This window comes from Trachypithecus francoisi, unplaced genomic scaffold (assembly GCF_009764315.1).
Source record: "Trachypithecus francoisi isolate TF-2019V2 unplaced genomic scaffold, Tfra_2.0 Lachesis_group2, whole genome shotgun sequence".
Taxonomy (NCBI): domain Eukaryota; kingdom Metazoa; phylum Chordata; class Mammalia; order Primates; family Cercopithecidae; genus Trachypithecus; species Trachypithecus francoisi.
The window spans coordinates 37,901,267-37,924,237 of NW_022681465.1; the positions used below are offsets into that span (position 1 = coordinate 37,901,267).

Below are 22,971 nucleotides of genomic sequence, written 5' to 3' on the forward strand. Positions count from 1 at the left end.
AATTATTTTTGGACTGTAACATGTAGTCTTACAGTGTTTCTCCCCTTAGAGTTGGAGCTAAATAATATTTAAAAAAATAGCTGTCTGGTTTCCCACAATCCACAGGAAGTTTTTGTGTCTGCACTCTTGCTCACACCCTGAAATTCTGTTATATTAGTCTCCCTCCCTCTCTGGGGAGCAGATGATGCCTCTTCATCTTTGCAGAGCTTGCCTTCACATGGTAATGAAACCAACTAAGGAATGCAAAAAAAATTATTAAAAGAAAAAAAAAGGCTAGGTTAAATGATACTCCAACTGCTAAATCTCAATGATGTCAGCTCCTCAAGAAACATGTGCATATGTGGTTTCCCCCAAGAAATCCTACCTAAACTTCCTATCCTACTCTCTGATATTTTTGATATTTTCTCAAATGAAAGAATACCAGCAAGGCATACAGCATGTACACACTAAATTATACTTTAAGTACCATATGACTTTTACAGAAAGGGTCTTTAAAACACTAAACGTCTGTTTGAACATGAAGAGGAAATGACCATTGTGAAATTTCTCAGCAAAATCAGTTTACTGGGAATGACATGGAAAGTCATGAGCAATTTCATTTTCTGTTGCAGCTGCTTAAACACTGGCTAGAAATTAAAACATTGGAATAACTTCTTTGCTTTATGGTCATGATGCAACTCAGTGGTTTCAAACCTGTTACCAAGGACAAGCGAATCCTGAAAATAGGTCCATTTTCCACTAGTTCCTTAGAAAAGAAAATGTTTAGCTTTCCCCAGTTTGTCAATCTTGTGGTAAGGAAATGCCACCAGGGTACCTTTTATAAGAATTTGGGTTCAGAAACAGCTGTACAAATCATAAAATAAGTTTTTTCCCCTTTAATCCAACTGGCATTCAAGTCAATGAGCATTTTCAGAACAAATTATAAAGCAGACTCGCTTTGAAACCCAACCTGAAAAGAGAGACACACACAACCATGACAACCTGTTTAGAACTGGATATTCTGATTTTCAACACTGGAAAATGAGGGGAAATCATCTACGATACTATAAGCAAAGCTCTCCTAGTGTTCTCTACTTGCCTGTAGATGGAAAAACAAATCAATGCAATAGCCCCAGGTTTCTGGAAGAACAAGAAAAAATGTCCTTGAGAGATGATACGAAGGATATTATTCTTTCATGAGCTAATATTCTCTCCTTATTCGTTTAAAATGAACAAAGAAACCCCCAAATGGAAAGCTAAATAAAGGCTTCACAGTACACAGCAATAACAAGTGAATCACTGAAACTAATTTTAATCCCAGAGTGACAGAGAATGGTAAATCGTTTCCTTCCCCCTTGCAACCTCCCCTCCTTGCTTGCAAAATTTTGCTGTTAGATTTAACCACATTAAAATGTAATTTCATCTTATTCTATGCCTGCCTTTGTTACTTCTAAGGGTCCAGCTTCTTTTCTTCCCACACTAGTAGGGAAGAAGGCACAATTTTTTATTTATTTTTAAAAACATATGTGTTTTATTTTATTTTATTGTGATAAGAACGCAACATGAGATCTATTCTTTTCACACATTTTTAAGTGTACAATATATTATTGTTGACAATGGTTACAGCAGATCTCTAGAGCCTGTTTATTTTGCTTCACTGAAACTCTGCCCATCTTATTGACAGTGGGAAGAACATAGCTGCCCTGGTAAGATGCTGCATGAGCACTGGCAATTCAATTGGGCAACTCAATATGTCCCCCACAAGAGTTCTGAAAGCCTGTTTTAAAGATATCTAAGACGGTAGTGTGTTTAGGGCAGATCTCCTTTCCTGGTTCTCTTCTTTCTCCTATGAGAAAGACTTTGTCAGTGGAGGAGCTAGACACATAGGCCTAGGAGAGGCATTTTTATTTAAATTGGTGCAATATGTTCTGAACCTCTCACCTTGTGTCTTGCACAGAGATTTTGCACTAAGGAACCCTGCTTCCTGAGTGAGCATATCTCAGAAAAGCAAATAACATATTTCTGTTACAAATAAATTATTATGAAACCATTTCTATGTTTGAATATCTGGAGGGCTCTGTATGGCTTTGTAGAGCAGCAAGATTTCTGGAGGAAAGGGATGCTGTGGTAATCACCCAGGACTTAACACAGGGGATTGAAAAATAGCCCAAAGTTTGGCCAGTAGAAGACAAGGGGAAGGTTCAGATTGCTAAACTCAAAGTTGTTGAGAAACTAAGTGTTGATGAGAGAACACTCAAATCATTAGGATAAAAAGAATCAACAAACTCTTTGGTAGAAAGGTAAACAAAGGGAGATGATCCACTCTCCCCTACCCTCAGTTCTCCATATTCACTTTGAACAGCTGAGCGTCATTCAACAACTATCAACATTTAATGAGCACGTATTATGAGAGAGGCAAAGAGCACAATCCTAATCAGACAAGAGCCAGGCACAGAGCAAGATGCTAACCACACCAAGTCAATCAAGACATGGTTCCTAACCATAATACACATAAAAATTCTCCAATGGAGTGCTGCCCACATGGCTTTGAATCTATCATTAGTTGGATGATTGATGGCGTGGTTTTTCAAGGCCTAAACTTTCTGAGTGCTCAATGGGTCAACAACTCTGCAAGGCATTTAAACTGAAATCTTTCCAATTAGACCTCTAAGTTAAACATCACCTACCACCATTTTACTGACAAGAACTAAATTATTAACAATGAAGAAACTTGCCCAAGCTTAGCTATAAATGGCAGAATTGAGATTTAGATGTTTTTATGACTCAACACCAATGGCCTGTTACCATGTAAGTGCTGGTGTTCTTCATTCAGGTAGTTTATATAACGGATATGTTTGAACCTGTGCTTATTAACCTCCTCCTACTATGTTGCTTAAGAAGCATTTTATGCAGAAATGGAAACAAAAGGAAAAATGATCATAAAATTACAGGTCTTTCTCGTTGATGAGAATGTTCAAATTGGATACACACTCACTTGAATGTATAAATGCATTGTCTCTCCTTCATCCCCAGGAGATGTGGCTCTGCATATCTGGTTGCCAGAGAGAGATTGCAGCTGGCTGGAAACATTACACAGCACTGTGTGAGCCTGCAGTGCATTATCACTATTATATTTTCTGATTATGGCAAAGATTAAGCTTGCAGCTTCCTCATATGTTAGATAGTATTAGCAAAGTTCAGCATGAATAAAGAGAATCAATCCAAACAATAATTCAACCTGCTTTTCATGGGTCTACCAGTTTCCTGTAATCATTAAAAAATTATGTATCACAGATTTAAATTTTGAATGTTATAAACATTTTCATTTATTTTTATTTTACCCATTTTCCATACAAATTCATTTGTATTTTATAAATTAACAAACACAGAGGTTAAAAAGCTTTCACAGAGGGACGCAGTGGCTCACGCCTGTAATCCCAGCACTTTGGGAGGCCGAAGCAGGTGGATCACAAGATCAGGAGATCAAGACCATCCTGGCTAACATGGTGAAACCCCATCTCTACTAAAATACAAAAAATTAGCCGGGCATGGTGTCGGGCGCCTGTAGTCCCAGCTACTCAGGGGGCTGAGGCAGGAGAATGGCATGAACCCGGGAGGTGGAGCTTGCAGTGAGCCAAAATCGTGCCACTGCACTCCAGCCTGGGCGACAGAGTGAGACTCCGTCTCAAAAAAAAAAAAAAAAAAAAAAATCACATAACTAATGGCAAAATAAGTTGGTTACAGATTTTTGATGTTATTTCCATAATAATTTCTTTACTTTTTATGATTTGTAGAGCTGGAAAACAGAATAGGTACAAAAAATGCATATTTTAAGTTCACGTGATCTATTCTAAACTATTGTAAAACATATTATTACATACTGACCTCCTTTTAGGTTTATGAAAATATTCACTTGATACATAGTTATGCATTTTCTACTTTTTATGATTTGTAGAGCTGGAAAACAGAATAGGTACAAAAAATGCATATTTTAAGTTCACGTGATCTATTCTAAAATATTATAAAATATATTATTACATACTGACCTCCTTTTAGGTTTATGAAAATATTCACTTGATACATAGTTATGCATTTATTTTTGAAGGGAAGTTCAGTGGATAACCACCAATGAGCAACTGGGAATGGACATAGCATTTAGATGAGATAGTCTTGTAAATCATGTAATAGAACACTGGCTTTCATCCTTAGCCCTTACAAATGGCAACAGAGGTAAGTGAGTGGTATGAAACATTCATTCATTCAACAAATACTTATTAGGCATTTATTATGAAAGGAATGTATTCCGCCAACAGACACATGAAAAAATGCTCATCATCACTGGCCATCAGAGAAATGCAAATCAAAACCACAATGAGATACCATCTCACACCAGTTAGAATGGCAATCATTAAAAAGTCAGGAAACAACAGGTGCTGGAGAGGATGTGGAGAAATAGGAACACTTTTACACTGTTGGTGGGATTGTAAACTAGTTCAACCATTATGGAAAACAGTATGGCAATTTCTCAAGGATCTAGAACTAGATGTACCATATGACCCAGCCATCCCACTACTGGGTATATACCCAAAGGATTATAAGTCATGCTGCTATAAAGACACATGCACACGTATGTTTATTGCGGCACTATTCACAATAGCGAAGACTTGGAATCAACCCAAATGTCCATCTGTGACAGACTGGATTAAGAAAATGTGGCACATATACACCATGGAATACTATGCAGCCATATAAAAGGATGAGTTTGTGTCCTTTGTAGGGACATGGATGCAGCTGGAAACCATCATTCTTAGCAAACTATCACAAGAAGAGAAAACCAAACACCGCATGTTCTCACTCATAGGTGGGAACTGAACAATGAGATCACTTGGACTTGGGAAGGGGAACATCACACAACGGGGCCTATCACGGGGAGGGGGGAGAGGGGAGGGATTGCATTGGGAGTTATACCTGATGTAAATGACGAGTTGATGGGTGCTGACGAGTTGATAGGTGCAGCACACCAACATGGCACAAATATACATATGTAACAAACCTGCACGTTATGCACATGTACCCTAGAACTTAAAGTATAATAATAATTTAAAAAATAAAAATAAAAATAAAAAAATAAAAAGAAAGGAATGTATTCCAAGCAGAAAGAAAAGCAACTCTGCAAGGTCTATTTTGTATTATTCGACGATGAGAAACAAAATCAGTGTGAATGAAGTAGAATGTGCTGGGGTACAGCTGCAGCAGATGAAGTCAGATGGTATAGATATGTCAAATCATGTTTGGATGTGTTTGTAGGGATACTGAATTCTATTCTCAGTTAAATGGGAAGCTGATGGAGACTATTCATTAGGGGCATTGCATGACCTCAGAATCCAAAACTATCTGGATTTGTTTCTGCTCTTTTGATGAATATCTATGGGCTCGATCTTTATGGGCAATATATATTCTTGAGTTACACGTATAAGAACACCAGTTTAGGGATTATGACTCGGTCCATTAATTGAATATTTAGTGAGAAATATTTGTGAGCCAGAATTGGGTAGGGGATAGGTTGGATGAATATTGGACCAGAAATCAGAAGTAAGCAGATCTTTTGTGTTGGCCAACAACAGATGGATAAGACAGGGAGGAAAAACAAATGACAAACTGGAAGTGGTGAGTTATGATGTCATAGCAGAAATAGAGGGGTGGGAGCATCAAAGGTGAGTATATAACCAATACCAGATGATGTCGGTAGCTTCATGGAGTCCCGATGAATTTCTGTAGATAATTTGCTGCCACTACAAATAAGGTCTCATACGTGAGACGAGTCAAAATTTTGATAAAATTCTGGTAAGGAATTAAATGATCCCATCTATTTGGTAGCATCTTTGAGTTTAATGGACTTTAATATAATTTTATCTTAAAATAATTTTGCCATTTCTCAGTTGAAAAAAACAAAATTTAGAGACTTTAAAGCAAAATGAACAAGGACAAATCAGTTATTAAACTCAAATATTTTGACTCTCAACCCTTTGTTGAGAGTTTTAACCTTGTCATTAATTTAAACTTTTTTTTTCTTTTTTTTCTTTTTTTTTTTTTTTTATTATACTTTAAGTTCTAGGGTACATGTGCATGACGTTTATATCATGTATAACTCCCCAATGCAATCCCTCCCTCCTCCCCCCTCCCCATGATAGGCCCCAGTGTGTGATGTTCCCCTTCCCGAGTCCAAGTGATCTCATTGTTCAGTTCCCACCTATGAGTGAGAACATGCGGTGTTTGGTTTTCTCTTCTTGTGATAGTTTGCTAAGAATGATGGTTTCCAGCTGCATCCATGTCCCTACAAAGGACACAAACTCATCCTTTTTGATGGCTGCATAGTATTCCATGGTGTATATGTGCCACATTTTCTTAATCCAGTCTGTCACAGATGGACATTTGGGTTGATTCCAAGTCTTTGCTATTGTGAATAGTGCCGCAATAAACATACGTGTGCATGTGTCTTTGTAGTAGAGTAATTTATAATCCTTTGAGTATATACCCAGTAGTGGGATGGCTGGGTCATATGGTACATCTAGTTCTAGATCCTTGAGGAATCGCCATACTGTTTTCCATAATGGTTGAACTAGTTTACAATCCCACCAACAGTGTAAAAGTGTTCCTATTTCTCCACATCCTCTCCAACACCTGTTGTTTCCTGACTTCTTAATGATTGCCATTCTAACTGGTGTGAGATGGTATCTCATTGTGGTTTTGATTTGCATTTCTCTGATGGCCAGTGATGATGAGCATTTTTTCATGTGTCTGTTGGCGGTATGGATGTCTTCTTTTGAGAAATGTCTGTTCATATCCTTTCCCCACTTTTTGATGGGGTTGTTTGTTTTTTTCTTGTATATTTGTTTGAGTTCTTTGTAGATTCTGGATATTAGCCCTTTGTCAGATGAGTAGGTTGCAAAAATTTTCTCCCATTCTGTAGGTTGCCTGTTCACTCTGATGGTAAACTTTTTAAAATATGCTGCTTGCATGATTTCAGACCATTTGAATTGGAAGTTCAACATAACATTTCATATATTTTTAGGAGTCATTGAAATGAAATGTTAATGCAGGCTCTAAATATGTAATTTTCTTGTTCATATTTGATAGTAATTAAAAAGAAGATAACTGCTGATAGCTGGATTCTTTGGGTAATGAATCTGCCACTTAGTTGAGTAATGAGATCTTGGACTTTTTGGTGAAGCTTCATTTTTAATACAGACAGAAGGAGTCTAAAATCAAATCTGTGAAATAATTGGATAACTCAAGTTATAATGAAAATTAGAATATGACAAAAATCATGGGCTTGTTTCCTTGCAAATTTGAAATTAAGTAATTAAAGACAAGTGCTGACATTTCTGTTTAACATCAAGTCTGGCTTATGTGTATTAAGTAAAAAAGAACATCTTTGTACGTAAAGAACATACAGGGGCCAGGAATGGTGGCTTACATCTTTAATCCTAGCACTTTAGAAGGCTGAGGCAGGCAGATTGCTTGAGCCCAGGTGTTTAAGACCAGCCTGGGCAACATGGTGAAACCCCATCTCTACAAAAAATAGAAAAATTGGCCAGGCACAGTGGCACACTTGTGGACTCAGCTACTTGGGAGACTGAAGTGGGAGGATAGTGCGAGCTCAGGAGGTGGAGGCTGCAGTGAGCTTTGATCATGTTATGCACTCCAGCCTGAGTGACAGAGTCACCTGTCAAAAAAAAAAAAAAATGAAAAACAAAAATTATACAAGGGGTTAGTCACTGAAAAGCGTCAAAACTGTCTTGGCAAAGAAGCCAGGATTTTCTTCCCTAGTGATTATGTAAAAATCCAATCAAGCAAGCAGATAGACTCTATTCCTCAATAGAATGCTTGTCAAGAAATGAGTGAACTTCTGTAATTGACATCTTGGAAAAACAACAGATGAGTAGAAAAAGAAGCTAAGATATAGTGCCACTGAGTCACAGGTGGTCACAGACAACTAAGAACATATCAGATTTAACAAAAGTAGCACCTACATAAAAATTTAGAAGAGCTATATCAATTGTTCTCATCGATGACTGATTTTGCTCCCCCAGGAGACATTTGATAATGTCTGGAGAGGTTTTTTGTTTGTTTGTTTGTATTTAATTTTCACAAATACGGTGCCATTGGCATGTAGTGGGTAGAGTTAGGGATGCTGCTAAATATCCTACAATACATGTAAAAAGTGCCAAGGTTCAGAAGCACTCATCTAAATAAAGATTTTACTATGAGACCACTTGGAGGAGAATTAGTCTTTCCTAAATTAATTGCAATCAAGAAATCAGTGGTGGATGGTGCCATAAAACAGGGCTAAATAATATAGGAGAGTTAGAGGCACTTTGAGTCACCGTCACTAAAAGAGAAAATAGAGGAAAAGTCATGGATGTCCACCACAGAGTACTACACAGCAGTTAGAAACAACAGGTTAGATAGACTCATAGCACTATACAGAAAGAGAGCACTGATTTAAATATAAGAAACAGTGGGAAATATCTATCAAAATACTTTTTACAAATATACCAAGTACAATAAGCAACAAAATACAAACAAAACAACAATGCACATTTTGCAAGAACATAAATAAGCAAAAAGATATGTTAAATTTCTTAGCATCATTACATGTCTAGAAGGAGAAAATAGAGAACTATGGCAGGAAGATAACTGATCAATTAATCAGTCAATCAAGAGAGAAGCTAATACAAATAATGTGCTATGCACTGAGATTTGTGATTACTTCAATCCTCTTCATCTTATGCCCCAAAACATACCATATGTGTATTATATATATATTCTTAGCATATATAATATGCTATATGTCTGTATGCTAGTATGTATAATATGCAATACACATAATATGTATGCTAAGAATATTGACACTAGGTGAGAATACTCGAAATCAATACAGACGGTAATCAAATAGAATTTTAATTATTCACATCTGGATTCGTAGATTTTTCTCATTAAGGATAGGTATGAGGAATACATTTTTGGGAGAATAAATAACTGTTTCTTAGATTAAGTAATTCTGGAATTCACATGGAAAGGAAATACACCAAGTTCTGCATAAAAGACAGGAAGTGAATCAGGAATTACACAAATCATTATATATTAGTGATTAGTATATGATTAAGTTCCACTTTCTACTGAGGGTGGAAAAGCCAAGAAACATAGAACACATGCTAACTCACTTTTAGAAAAGAGGCCTACATCAAAATGTGAATATTAGAATAAAATGCAAGGGAGTTGGAAAAAAAAAAAAAGCAAATAATCTACCAGAAACCTGGAAGCTGTTTAAAACACCTTATTAGAAGCCCAGGCAAAATATGTGCCAAGGATCAAGAAACCCAGGTGTTCAAACAAAAACCCTGTATGGCTAACTGGTAAAGCAAAAGAGGTCATTGTGGGTGAGGAAAAGGAGAAGGCATTTTTTAAAGGTACAATTGGTAAAGGGACCAAAACAAGAAAATCTATTAAGTAAGGTAAATTAGGTGCAAAAAACCCCGTAAGACTAGCTAAAAAAAAAAAAAAAAAAAAAAACAGACTTTAAGGAATACTATGCTTTCTATTCCAAAGAAAATAATAAAAGCTTAAAAAATAAATAAATAAATCAACAGCCGGGAGTAGTGGCTCACGTCTGTAATCCCTGCACTTTGGGAGGTCGAGGCAGGCAGATCACATGAGGTCGGGAGTTGGAGACCAACCTGACCCCATGGAGTCAGAGATGGGGGAGAAACCCAATCTCAACCTAAAATACAAAACTAGCTGTGTGTGGTGGTGCTTGCCTGTAATCTTAGCTACTCAGGAGGCTGAGGCAGGAGAATCACTTGAACCTGGGAGATGGAGGTTGCAGTGAGCCAAGATTGCGCCATTGCACTCCAGCCTGGGTAAGAAGAATGAAACTCCATCTCTAAATAAACAAGTAAATAAATCAACAGTAAGATGCCAGCTTGAGAATCACCAGGACTATACAATGATGATCATAGTTGAAAAGCTGACTTTTGAAATAGAATTCAGCAAAGAGAATCAATAGATTCTTTATTTTGATTTTTATTATGAAAAAGTTAGCTAAATATCTAGCTACACATAATTGTAAAACATAAAAAAGACCAGAGAATTAATAAAAGTACTTTGTAAATTCAAATATTCTCTTCATTAATGGCTTGTAATTAGAATTAGAAAAGTAATACTTTAAAAGTATGGATTTGGGGACCTGCAATTGTATTTTTCCTAAGTTTCTATGTGATTTTGATGATTGATTTGTTTAGGAACAACTGTTCCAGATCTAATTAGCAATCTAGAATTTACATATAAACAATGTCATGGCTAAAGTAAGTAATTATTCAGCTCAGTTGTCAAGAAATAACATCCAAATCCATATTCTGCTGAACAACTGAAACAAGCTCATAGCTAATGTGATTTGCACCCAGAAAAGACCCTGAAAAGTACAACCTGTTAAATTGCACTACCATATCTGACTGGAATTACAATAAAAGGCAAGATTATTTTACACTTAAATATGCATAGAAATTTAGTGGAAAGGCAATATGGTATTTTTTCAAGGGAAATTTTTTCTATTAACTTTAGAATTATTTGACAGATTATTTATATGAGAAACAGTTAATATAATTTATTTAGAATTTAAATTATACAAAAGTATGTAATTAAGGATATTAAAAGCAGTTAATCAGTATGAAGTGGGAAGAACAAATTCTTTAAAGAGGGAATAACTCATAGACAGAAAACAAAGGCTAGGGAGAGATAGGCCCCTTTCAAAAATGAAAAACAGATACTATGATGTGACAGTGTCTGGCCACAGGTGCCCAGATAGTTGGACAAACATTATTCTGGGTGCTTCTGTGAGAGTATTTTTAAATGAGATTAACATTTAAATCTTTAGACAGAGCAAAGCAGATTGCCCTTGATAATGTGGGAGGGCCTCATGTAATCAGTTGAAGGCCTACATAGAAGAAAAGGCTACAATTTCTTGAGTGAGAAAATTCTCCTGCCTGATGATCCTCAGACTGGAATATCAGTTCTTCCTGGTTCTACAGCAGCTTTCCAATTTCCATCACTAACCAGTACATTGGCTCTGCAGATTTTGGGTTTGCCAACATCTATAATCATGTGAGCCGATTACTTACCATAAATCACTCTTTCTTTCTATATATTCAATTGGTTTTGTTTCTCTGGAGAACCCTGACTAATACATAAGATATAACCTACTTGGTGATCTGCCAAGACCTACCTGAACATCTTCACTATGAAAGAAAGTCAGTAGGGAAACTTCAAGACTTTCAAATAGCACTAAATATTTAAAGATAATGAAATGTCTGGTGGAGGAGTATAGGCTACAACTGAGTCTTATGTATAAATTGGCATATAAGTAGACGCCAAGTATCTGAATGAACTAGTATAATAATGCATTTGAAAAATAAAAATTACACACACACACACACACACACACAATACCCACATACATACATTCTATACTGTGAGGAAAATGCATTCCTCTTGTAGAATCATTCCTAAGAATACATTCTGAAAAACATGAGGCCAACAGAACAATAAGGCTTATTATTGAGAATGTAGTTAAAAGAAAAATTAGCTAGTAAGTTTATTCTTATCCTTGAATAAAATATAATTTATTGAAATTAGTGTACTGAATGCAGTTCTGTATGCCATACCTTAAGAAAGAAATAACAGTATAGAAACTGATCCAGAAAAGAACAACCATACAAAGATGAATGGGCTTTTTAAGATATGTGATTTAAAGAGACAAAAACTTAGAGATAAGAATGAACGTAGGGTTGGAGGAATCAAAGTTTATAGAATTATAAAATATGTGAATATGATTAATATGTATTTGTTTACCCAGATCTAGAATATTAGAACTAGAAGGGCTCTCATTAAGTATAGAAGAATCATTAAATAAAATAATCAGGATGAATAAATAAAAATACGTTATAAAACTTAGAGACAGCAAGTGTAAATAGCATGGTGCCAATTATTTGGCCACAATGTTCATAATTATGGATTTTCTCAAATGAGAAAAATGGTATTTGTGGATTATAAAGTGAGTAAATGCCATTTATATCACATAGATTATACACTTGGAAAACACTTTTTATAAACATTGCATTAAAAAATGGCAATCTGGGCATGGTAGCATGTGCCTGTGGCCCCAGCTACTCTGGAGGTTGAGGTGGGAATGATTCCTCGAAACCAGGAGGTCAAGGTTGTGGAGAGCTCTGATCACACCACTGCACTCCAGCCTGGCTGACAGAGTGAGAATCTGCCTCAAAAAAAAGAAAAAAGAAAGAAAAAAAGGGAGGAAGGAAGGAAGGAAGGAGGGAGGGAAGGAAGGAAGGAAGGAAGGAAGGAAGAAAGGAAGGAAGGAAGGAAGAAAGGAAGGAAGGGAGGAAGGAAATAAATGTCAATCTTTGGAAATGAGAAGAAAACAATTTCTCCATGTGTCACTTTTTTTTTCTTCAAAGGTTTTCTATATCCTGAAATAACTTAACTTTAAAAAGCTGCCGTGATAGATACATTATTAAAAACCCTATTCAGACCAAAGATGTGAGCTCCTATGTCTGACACCTTATGCATAAATCAATACTTACAGTCCTGTTAGTAAGATAAATGCCTGGGATAATAGATATACAAAATGAAAGGCCTTAGATCAGAGCTTGCCTAGCAGACCATTAGGTTTATATCTTACTTTCTTCAAGGCACTTATTTACTTTTGGAGATGCTGGGCCACAGAGGTTTCATTGGAATGTGTAAGTCATTATTACTCAATGTAACTGACATTTGCCTTTGTAAGCATGATGCAATTGCTTCTTCCTTTCCTTCATTTCTAGCTGAAATTATGCAGCTTTAGCAATTGATCTTCAACCGAATGAATAAGTTATTCCATCACAACCTCAGAGAACACGAAAATGCTCAAGAAACATTTCATACCTTAGAATAACTTATATTGCAGAGGTAAATTCTTAGGTAAACATTTATTCTACTTATTGCACACTCAAGTATGTTCAAAAAGATTGTGCTACATGTCTGAAGTGACTTTGACCTTGAACTTAAAACAGTGATTCTGTGGTTATTGGCTGATCAGTCTCATTTTATATCACATTCACAATTACTTGTTCAAGTTTCAACTGCAACTACAACATTAGGCTATTCACAGTTTTAATAGTACTACTTGTGACTCCAATCTACTTCACACAGGACTTTGAGATCTGTTTACAATACAGCTTGCACTTTAAAATTAGAATAATCGATAAAGTTCTCATGCCTCCATTTTCTTATCCATAAGTAATATTGCCCCCAAAATATACACAACTCAAAAAGCCATAAACACTGGAATAGAGTATAAATTATAGAATGAAAAAACTAAAAGAATAGAAATGCACAGAATATGATTTTCTTAACTGATAGTTCATGATGGCCTTGGGGATCGGTTGGTAGAAAAGTGATTTCATCCATCTGAATACATCTAAGATTCATTCAAATGTTTTGTCTAGTAATTAAAACAGGAAAGAACACCTCACTTCTGCAAAAATTAGTTTAAACTACATTATTCTATGTCTCTTACATATTTTAAAGTGATAGTCCTACTGTATTAGTTCATTCTCAGACTGCTATAAAGAATTACCTGAGACTGGGTAATTTACAAAGGAGAGAAGTTTAATTGATTCACAGTTCCACAGGCTTAACAGGAAGCATGACTGTGAGATCTCAGGAAACTTAGAATCATGGTGGAAGGCAAAGGGGAAACAAGCACCTTCTTCACATGGTAGAGAGAGAGAGAGAGAGAGAGAGAGAGAGAGAGAGAGAGAGAGAGCGAGCCACATACTTTTAAACCATCAGATCTTGTAAGAACTCACTATCATGAAAACAGCATGGGGGAAATCCACCCCCATGATCCAATCACCTCCCCCTAGGTTCCTCCCCAACACTGGGAGTTACAATTCAACATGAGATTTACATAGGGACACAGAGCCAAGCCATATCGCCTACATTAAATGTTCCAGATAAATTTCATTTGAATTTGATACAGAAGGATAATTTATTCTGATAATGTTAAAGATTCTCAGAAAAAAAAAGTTTTTAATGCAACCACTCATTTTTAATGTAAGATTTTTTTCTTGGCTGAGATGAAGGATATCAAGAAAATGCCATTTTCTTTCCCCCGCTGGATCCAGGAGCTTTTTCTTTGGATTTTCACAAAAGAAAGACTTTTTAAAAGTTATTTGAAAAATGAATCAATGATGCCTTAATTTTAAGTGTCATCATCTACATTTCATTTTCAACTTTTGCTGTTTTATCTTCTTCTTTGTTAAGCTCTATGAATCTGGCTTGGTTTTTCCTGTTCCTGACATTTATGAATAAATAAAAACTATGGAACTCAACAAGTGTGACAATTCTAGAATAATAGAAGCATAATGAAGAATCTCACAGAATTTTCTTTCTAGTGGCCCACCTAACCCTTGCCTCACCCTCACCTAAGTATATAAGTAAAGATGAAGCTTTAGGGGAAACCTCTGGTGTACAGAGATTTCATCTAGGAATGTTGCTACAGTACAAACTGTCATTATCTAGATAAACTCACATGCATTTTCTTCAAAATAATGATACTCTCACTTGCTTTCCTTCACAGCCCAGCTGAAACCATTTAGCCTTATGACTTTGTCCTCAATGGAACATATTGATTATACCATCATATCTCACGAGACACACATCCGCATACACAAATCATTCCACATCTTAAAATAATTTTCACTGCAAAGAAACATCAATGAGTGTGCATTTACTCCTCTTGTCTGGTGTTTCACACTCAATTCTGTTCAGAAATATTGATCAGCATGCTTGGATTAGGTTAAGAATATGAATAAATTTAATCAACATATCAGCTGAAAATGTCATGAAAAAAATCCACACAAAATAGAAATCTACAGGTTAAGTAAACACACTTAAAATACATTCATGAAATAAGAACATGGTGGGGGAACATGGGAAAAGAGACAGATGAACTAAACTGACTTTTCTTGCAAATAGGTATATAACAGAGTAGACTCAAGGTTATCCTGCATAAAATGAATGTGACAACAGAGTCCTGCTAACGACTTTCTAATTGCTACACAATAGTTGTTTCAAATAACACCAACAAGCTAATTACAGGCATATTACCTGAGGCCACATATTAGGTTGGTGCAAAAGGGATTGCGGTGTTCACCATTAAAAGTAATTAAAAGTTGGTGCAAGAGTGACTGCAGTGTTTGCCATTAAAAGTAATTAAAAGTAATGGCAAACACTTCAATTACCTGATAAATCTTGTTTTTCTTAGTGACATTTTTGTACACTCTTGCAACAGCTTCTTGGAATGTGAATAGTTCGTATACATGCAAAAATACATGAATATATAAATATAGTATATGTTATGATCATTGAAAAGCCTGGCTCAAAATACCTATGCCATATTTACTTATCCATGCTTTTATCTCTAAACCCCCTTATTAACATATGTGTCCTCCACCTCTACTATTTTCACAATATTTTTCACTTGTATATATTACTATTGATATGATACACATGATACAACATGATTTTATCTGGATTATCCTATTTATAGCTATTTTTAGCCTCTGCGGATAGCTCCATAGGGAGAATGAACCATTCCTCAACGTCAACCATATTTTACTGAAGATTTTGAAGGTATTCCAACATGACTGACTACTACATTTCCTCACATGTGTGCTGCTGTGTCTGAGATCACCATGTTTTCAATTATCTGACATGAACCTGTAAGATAAATGTACTTTTTAAAACATTAGAAATGTTGGAATAGTAAGGAAAATATTTTTAATTAAAATATCTGCTACTGGCAACCTTGTCATCTTCCAAATGTAAATATAGAACTTCCATAACCATAAAATTTGTTGTAAAACTTTGTGATGATTCTTTCATCCAAGGGAGTAGCAAGGTCATGTTAAAATTGCCTGGAGAGAGAAATAGAGGTGTGTTCACATTCTTTTTTTCTTTTTTTAAAATTTTTTTATTATACTTTAAGTTCTGGGGTACATGTGCCGAATGTGCAGTAAGGTGTTTTCACATTTTAAAGCTGTTAATAAGAACTCAAGGGGTCCTCCTGCCCCAAATAGCCTCTCCTCAAAAACTGTATCTGATATAATTCCACTTATCTGGGAACAGAACCTAAAGTATTTTTTCCCCAAGTAAATGCTGCTGTTTCTTACGTCTGCATCTTCCCACACACAACTCTCTGGAATATCCTTTATTTTCTTTCTCTCTGGTAAAGGCCTACTTTCATTTGAGATTCATATTCTCTGGGACATACTCCTTGAGAACATTCTAGGCTTGTGAAAGTCCCCTCTCCCATCTCCGTTCTCCCATGACATTTTGCCCCTGATTTTTATCACCCATCACAAAATTGTTATTATTACTACTATTATTATTATTTGAGGCAGGGTCTTGCTCTCTTGCCTAGCCTAGAGTGCAGTAGCATGATCATGGCTCACTGCAGCCTCGACCTTCTTGGCTCAAGTGTTCTCCCACCTCAGCGTCCTAAATAGCTGGGACTACTGGCGCAGGCCACTACAGCTAGCTAATTTCTGTATTTTTTGTAGAGACAGGATCTCATTCTGTTGCCCAGGCTGCTCTCAAACTCCTAGGCTCAAGCAATCCACCTACCTTGTCCTCGCAAAGTGCTAGGATTATAGGTGTGAGACACCATACCTGACCTATTTTTAAGTGTTAGATTCTCCTACTACACTAAGTATCTCTGAAAAGAAGAATTAAGCAAGAATAAAATCTTATTCTAAAATTGCTTATCACAGAGGTAGCAAGTTAATGTCAACATAGTCTAAATTCTGATTTATAAGTTTTTTTTCACTTTTATGGTGCTTTATGAATATTGAAATTTTTATATGAAGATCCACATTTCTGGCTCCTCTTGAAAAATCTAAACTCTTGAAACATTAGGCCTTCATTCTTACATGATAACATTCGGCTACAGTTGAATAATGGATGTCCATTATGGACATGGTCCCTGTCTCCAGTTTATCTCAGTTTTCATCATTCAGGTTTGTTCTATTTCTTGCTTTACTTTCCTTGGTAGTACTATATGCCTGCTATAGTATTTAATTGTGTTAGAAATTCCAGGCCTATTCAAAGTAACCTTTAAGGATATTAGAAAATACATGAAATAATAGAACACACCAATAATAGCAGAAACTGAATTTCATAGCACATAGAACATTGTGGAAGGCCAGGCCTGCTCCAGGTGCAAAAGGTGAAAATTTGGGTTGTAATGGGCAAAAGCAGAAAGTGGTAGGAGGTTGTTAGACCCTCAAAGGAAGGAGAAGATCACAGAATGCAGAATACGAAATGTCAAAAATTAATTTCACCGTTTTTACAGCTTTGCTTAAGGGCAGGATTAGTGATAAGATTTGAAACTGAATCAGTAAAGCTCACATTAAAACATTCAATATTTAAAAGGAAAGATTTGCAGAACAGTACCATATGATCTTCCTAGAAGGTCTTTTGTGAAAGATATTCCACTTCTCACAGTATTTTAGCTTTTCTTCATCTCAGCTCATTTATTTCTGTACCTGATAATTTTTAAGTTATGAATTTGAATGATCTTTGTTGCTGAATTTTATTAGGCTCTGTATGTCCAAAATCCCCAGACGTGATGGTCTTCTGGATAGTGGGTGCATGTGTGTGTGTGTGTGTGTATGTGTGTGTGTGTTATAGGAAAATTGGAATTAAGAAAGAATAGGAAATGAAGAGTGAAAGGAAGGTATAGAAATGGTTAGGTGATATACGGCTAATAGATTTAACCAGTTGTTAAATCTAAATATATACTATATATATTAAATATGTATTAAACATTGACTATTATGATCACTTTCTCTTATTGTCACCTTCATCCTGTAAATCAGGCAGACAGAACTGATTGTTGAAATCTTGAACTGTGAAGCTCAGACTACTCCTTTTCCTCCATGTAATGCTTCAAAAGAAGATTGGTAATAAGGAAAAGGTCTCTGCAATGATAACATAACAGTCACATATTCTAAATAAGTAATAAAGATGACTATGTTTACAGTAATAGAAAATGGAGGGAAGAGAAAATTGCAATACCCAAGAAAGAAGTAGGTTCTTGTTTGTGCCTCCTCAAAAATTTTACACAATTTTAACAGATAACCAGTCATTACATATTTATCTTTTTTACCACTGTGCTAGGCATTTTGGGAGACATGGAGACAGAATCTCTTTTCTCAAATGGCTTATGTGTAGAAGTGAAATTATTGGTGTTAAGGATATATATCTGTTTAGGTTATAATTGTTAACTAACCCTACATCTACAGCATTGTAGTTGCTACTGTAATTTAAAACAGTATCATTTTTCAAGGTAGAGTGCCCTGCATTTTGCTCCATGCATCAATCGCCGTTGCCATCATATGTCATTTGGAGATATTCTATCTATTAGGACATTAGTATACATTGGAGAGTAGAATGATAGTTACCAGGAGTTGGGGTGGTTGGCTGGGGGCAGGGGAGAGAAGCTGGTCAAAGGATACAAAATTTCAGTTAGGAAAAAGGATTCAATTCAAGAGATCTATCGTACAACATGGTGATGATAGCTAACAATAAATTATACTCTTGAAAAATGCTGAGAGTGGATATAAAGTCTTTGCATCACAAAAATCTTAATTATGAGAGGTAATGCATGTTAGTTAGCTATATTTAAGTCTTTCCACGGTGTATATAGACTTCAAAACAACTTGTTGTTTCATTTGTCAATTTAAACAGTTTCATTTGTCAATTAAAAAATTCTAAGAAAAAAATAAGAAATTTTGGGCCAGGCACCATGGCTCATGCCTGTGGGAGGCTGAGGCAGGCAGACTGCTTGAGCTCAGCAGTTCAAGACCAGCCTGGGCAACATAGTGAAACCTTGTCTTTACAAAAAGAATTCAAAACTTAGCACATGCCTGTAGCCCCAGCTACTCCAGAAGCTGAGCAGGGGACTTGCTTGATCCCAGGAAGTTATGGGTACAGTGAGCCGTGATCCTGTCACATGACAGAGGGATACCCTGCCTTAAATAAATAAATAAATAAATAAAAATAAAAAATAAAGACATTTTCCTTTTATTCATAATCTACTGAGAGGTTGTTTTAAAATCACAAATACATGTTGAATTTTTACCATAAAAAGGAAATTTCTAAATTATGACAAAAATTCTTAGAGATGATAAGTTAATCACACGTCGGGAATTATGTTGCTACATGATCCCTAGTTTGGGGGCTAATTGTTTAATCCAGGTACTATGGTTTGGCTATGTCCCTACCCAAATCTCATCTTGAACTGTAATCTCCACATGTCCAGGGAGGGACCTAGTGGGAGTTGATTGGCTCGTGGGGGCCATCTCTCCCATAATGGTTTAAAAGTGGCAGTTTCCCCTGTGCTCTCTCTCTCCTGCCATCTTTTGAAGATGTGCCTTACTTCCCCTTTACCTTCATTGTAAGTTTCCTGAGGCCTCCCAGCCATGCAGAACTGTGAGTCGATTAAATCTCTTTCCTTTATACATCACCCAGTCATAGGTAGTATCTTTTTTTTTTTTTTTCTTGAGACAGAGTCTCGCTCTGTTACCCAGGCTGGAGTGCGGTGGCATGATCTTGGCTCACTGCAACCTCTGCCTCCTGGGTTCAAACAATTCTGCTGTCTCAACCTTCTGAGTAGCTAGGACTACAAGTACATGCCACCATGCCCCACTAATTTTTGGATTTTCAGTAGAGATGGGGTTTCACCATGTTGGTCAGGCTGCTCTCAAACTCCTGACCTTAGGTGATCCATCTGCCTCTGCCTCCCAAAGTGCTGGGATTATAGGCGTGAGTCACTGCACCCAGTCGGTAGTATCTTTATAGCAGTATGAAAACGGACTAACACACAGAGATCCATATATTCACTAAAGCTTCTTATGTATAAGACACATGAATAGATATAGATACATAGACAACCACATGCTGTCTTTTTCTCTCACTTTCTCTCCTCCAAATACAATACTTCATTCTAGTTGACAGCTCTAGCAAATAAGCTTTTCTCATGTAGATATTGTAAAAGAAAGCTATAAGAGTTATAATAAGAGTTATAAAAAGCAATTACATTTGTGTTCCAATAATAAGCAGAATCATTGCATTTTGTAGACAATCTTCTCTTGATGCAGTCCTCATTCAATTTCTAAATATAGATGTGTTCAGCTCCTCAGTCCATACTGACTGTTTATCTTATTGAGCATTTATGTAATACTTCATTCTTCAACAATCTGAAGAGTTGAATAAGTACTAAAGCAGAGCAACAACGTTATAACGCAAATGACTTCTATTAAAAAACTGTAAGGAAGTTTGAACAATCAAACAAAAAATAGTGGATTATGATGATATCTTAACAATGTGTTAAACAAATAACTCTAGTTCTAAGTAACCACAGGGAAAAAATATTGAAAGGAGAGAAACAAGACTGAAATGAATGAATGGCTTTTAGCTTTGCTGAATCCTAGTACTTACAAAGTCTGGTTTCCAGCCTTTGACTCCCTCATCTCCCTCACCTACCTCATACATCCATTTCTATCAAGGATTATATTTTGATATTGGGCTCAAAACTAAAGGGACAGCTTTACCTTTAATTCCTAGGATTTAACCCTAGGTTGAGTCAAATGTCTAGCATCACATATGGTAGCCCGTCATTGGGATAATTCATCCAACAACCAGGCATTTTGACAATAAAAAATGACTGAAAAATGCACCTACACTTAAGGCACTCAGCCTCTGGAGGGAGGAGGGGAAGTAATAATACATAACCACAATTCATAGTGATTCACGTTGTAATTCATGTTCATGCAAAGTGATGGGATCAAGAAAAAGAGTTGGGAACTTATCCTGCTATGACACAGAAACTGATGAGTTATTCTTGAATGATCGTAAGAGTTCTCTAGCAGAAGAAACGATTCTATTTAAGGAAAGATCATGTGCAGTGTGCATAGACAAAGGAGGATGCAGTAATCATATTTGTTTTACAAATGAGAAACTGGAGGTAGTTCAGGAGAGCAGCTAAAATATGACATTGGAGACAGTAAGATGGATAAAGGAGTATTTCAAAAGTCTAGACAAAAGATTTTGATGGTTAGAATTTAGTCAATGGATTGGACATGAAGAAAGACAAAGACTAGAAGTGAAATTTTTTCAGGAGACAGGACAAAGTACTTGAAGAATTAAATGTCAGACTGATGAGAGTAGAAGTCAGAATTGATTTGAGATGGCTAACATGTTAGGCTGGATGAATTATAATGTCCTTATTACTGAGAAAGAATATAGGAAAATAAACATGTTTGATAGGTACAAATTTGGTTTTGAGTATGCTTGGTTAAGATGCCTGAAAATAACCTGGTGCCAGACTAACAGGTGAAGATACGCAATAGAAACTGGAAGTGTGAGTCTTAAATGAATTGGGGGCTGAAGATAACATGTTGATACTCATTAGTATAATTATCCATGTCAAAATCCCAGACTTCATTACTCATAAGCAGAAAATAGCTTGATCCTTTCTTTTCACTGCCCTTTAAAACTCTCACAAAGAGCTGTTTCCTAACCACTTGGATAACATCTTCAACAGATCCTTCTCTGCATAATTTCTTATTATAAAAATGACTGTGGTCATTTTTTTTTATTTTCAAAAATAGTTTTAGTCCACTAAATACAATGACGAGTCTAGATAATTCTCAAAACCTGGCTTTCATGTAACCTCAGAGCTCCTCTTTTCTCCCTCTTGGGATGGATTGTAAAAAATCTACCCATCTCGCAGTTCTCTTCCTCTTTCCTGACCTTTCCCAGGATTGAAGGGAGAGAAAGAAGGAAAAGAAGTGAGAGCTGATCCCAAAAAAGTGGAAGTATTCTACAGGGATATATGTTTCAGGGTGAGGACTGAAATGAAACCATTTGATCTGAGAGTTATCTGGGTACTGGTGATATTGGTGAGTAAAATTTAGGGTTAATTCAGTTTCATTAAATGAGATACTTTGAAGGGAAGAAAAAAGAGAGATAAGTTACGACCAAATAAAAAGCATTGTTTGATCTGACATGGGGAAGTACTGAGTACGTTTGGAGATAGTTCGCATAGTCAGACCAGTGGTTTTTCTTCCTAGTCCCAGAGAGGAGCTCACACCTGGTGCCTCATATCACATAACTATGCTTGATCTATGCTTCCTCTCCCAAGCTTTTATTTCAGTAGCTTTCCTCACACCTATAACCACAGATAGGTCTGAGGAGAACTTGCTAGTGAGTGGGATTGTGGTGCAGTGATAAGGACCTTTCTGTTGACATGACTACCTAAGTATCACCTCAACCATTGCAGCCCTCACTTTCTCAGGCACCCATTGAGATACTCTCATACTTTATCATGGGACTTCACCTACTTGGTAACTTTTTGTCTGGGTTGTTCTACATATTGTCATATATTTTGTCACTGGGCTTGGACTAAGAGTTGAGATGGTCATTTCTGTCAATGCCAGCCCACTTCTAGCCTAGTCTTTTCCTGCCTTTTCTGCACTGCTAAAGATTGAAGCCAGATCTAAAGACAGTGGGCTGCCATGCTCAGTAGATGTTCCCTGACAACATCAAAATAAATATTGAAGACTTCATGTCTGTATATCTGCTATGCTTCAGCAGCTAAACCAAGCTCAATGTACTTTTGAAAATGTCTCTGACTTTCATCTTTTTAATTGTTTATACCCTAATGTATTGAGGAAAAAAGTTATATTTTTAAAATTCTCATATAACTCAGCTCAAATAAGGGTGTTACCTAATTAAAGCAAATTGTCTTATACTTTTCAAGCATAACTCCCTTTGGGTAGAACGTAAACATTTTGTTATCATTAATTA

The 22,971-nt window shown here is 36.2% G+C and overlaps 1 long non-coding RNA gene across 1 annotated transcript in view; it reads left to right on the forward strand.

The window, feature by feature from the left end:
- Positions 1-22,971, forward strand: part of LOC117064874 — a 64,232-nt gene that overhangs the window by 39,482 nt on the left and 1,779 nt on the right. The window contains exon 4 of the long non-coding RNA XR_004429720.1: positions 15,650-15,821. This is a non-coding gene — a long non-coding RNA (uncharacterized LOC117064874). The remainder of the gene's footprint in view (positions 1-15,649; positions 15,822-22,971) is intronic.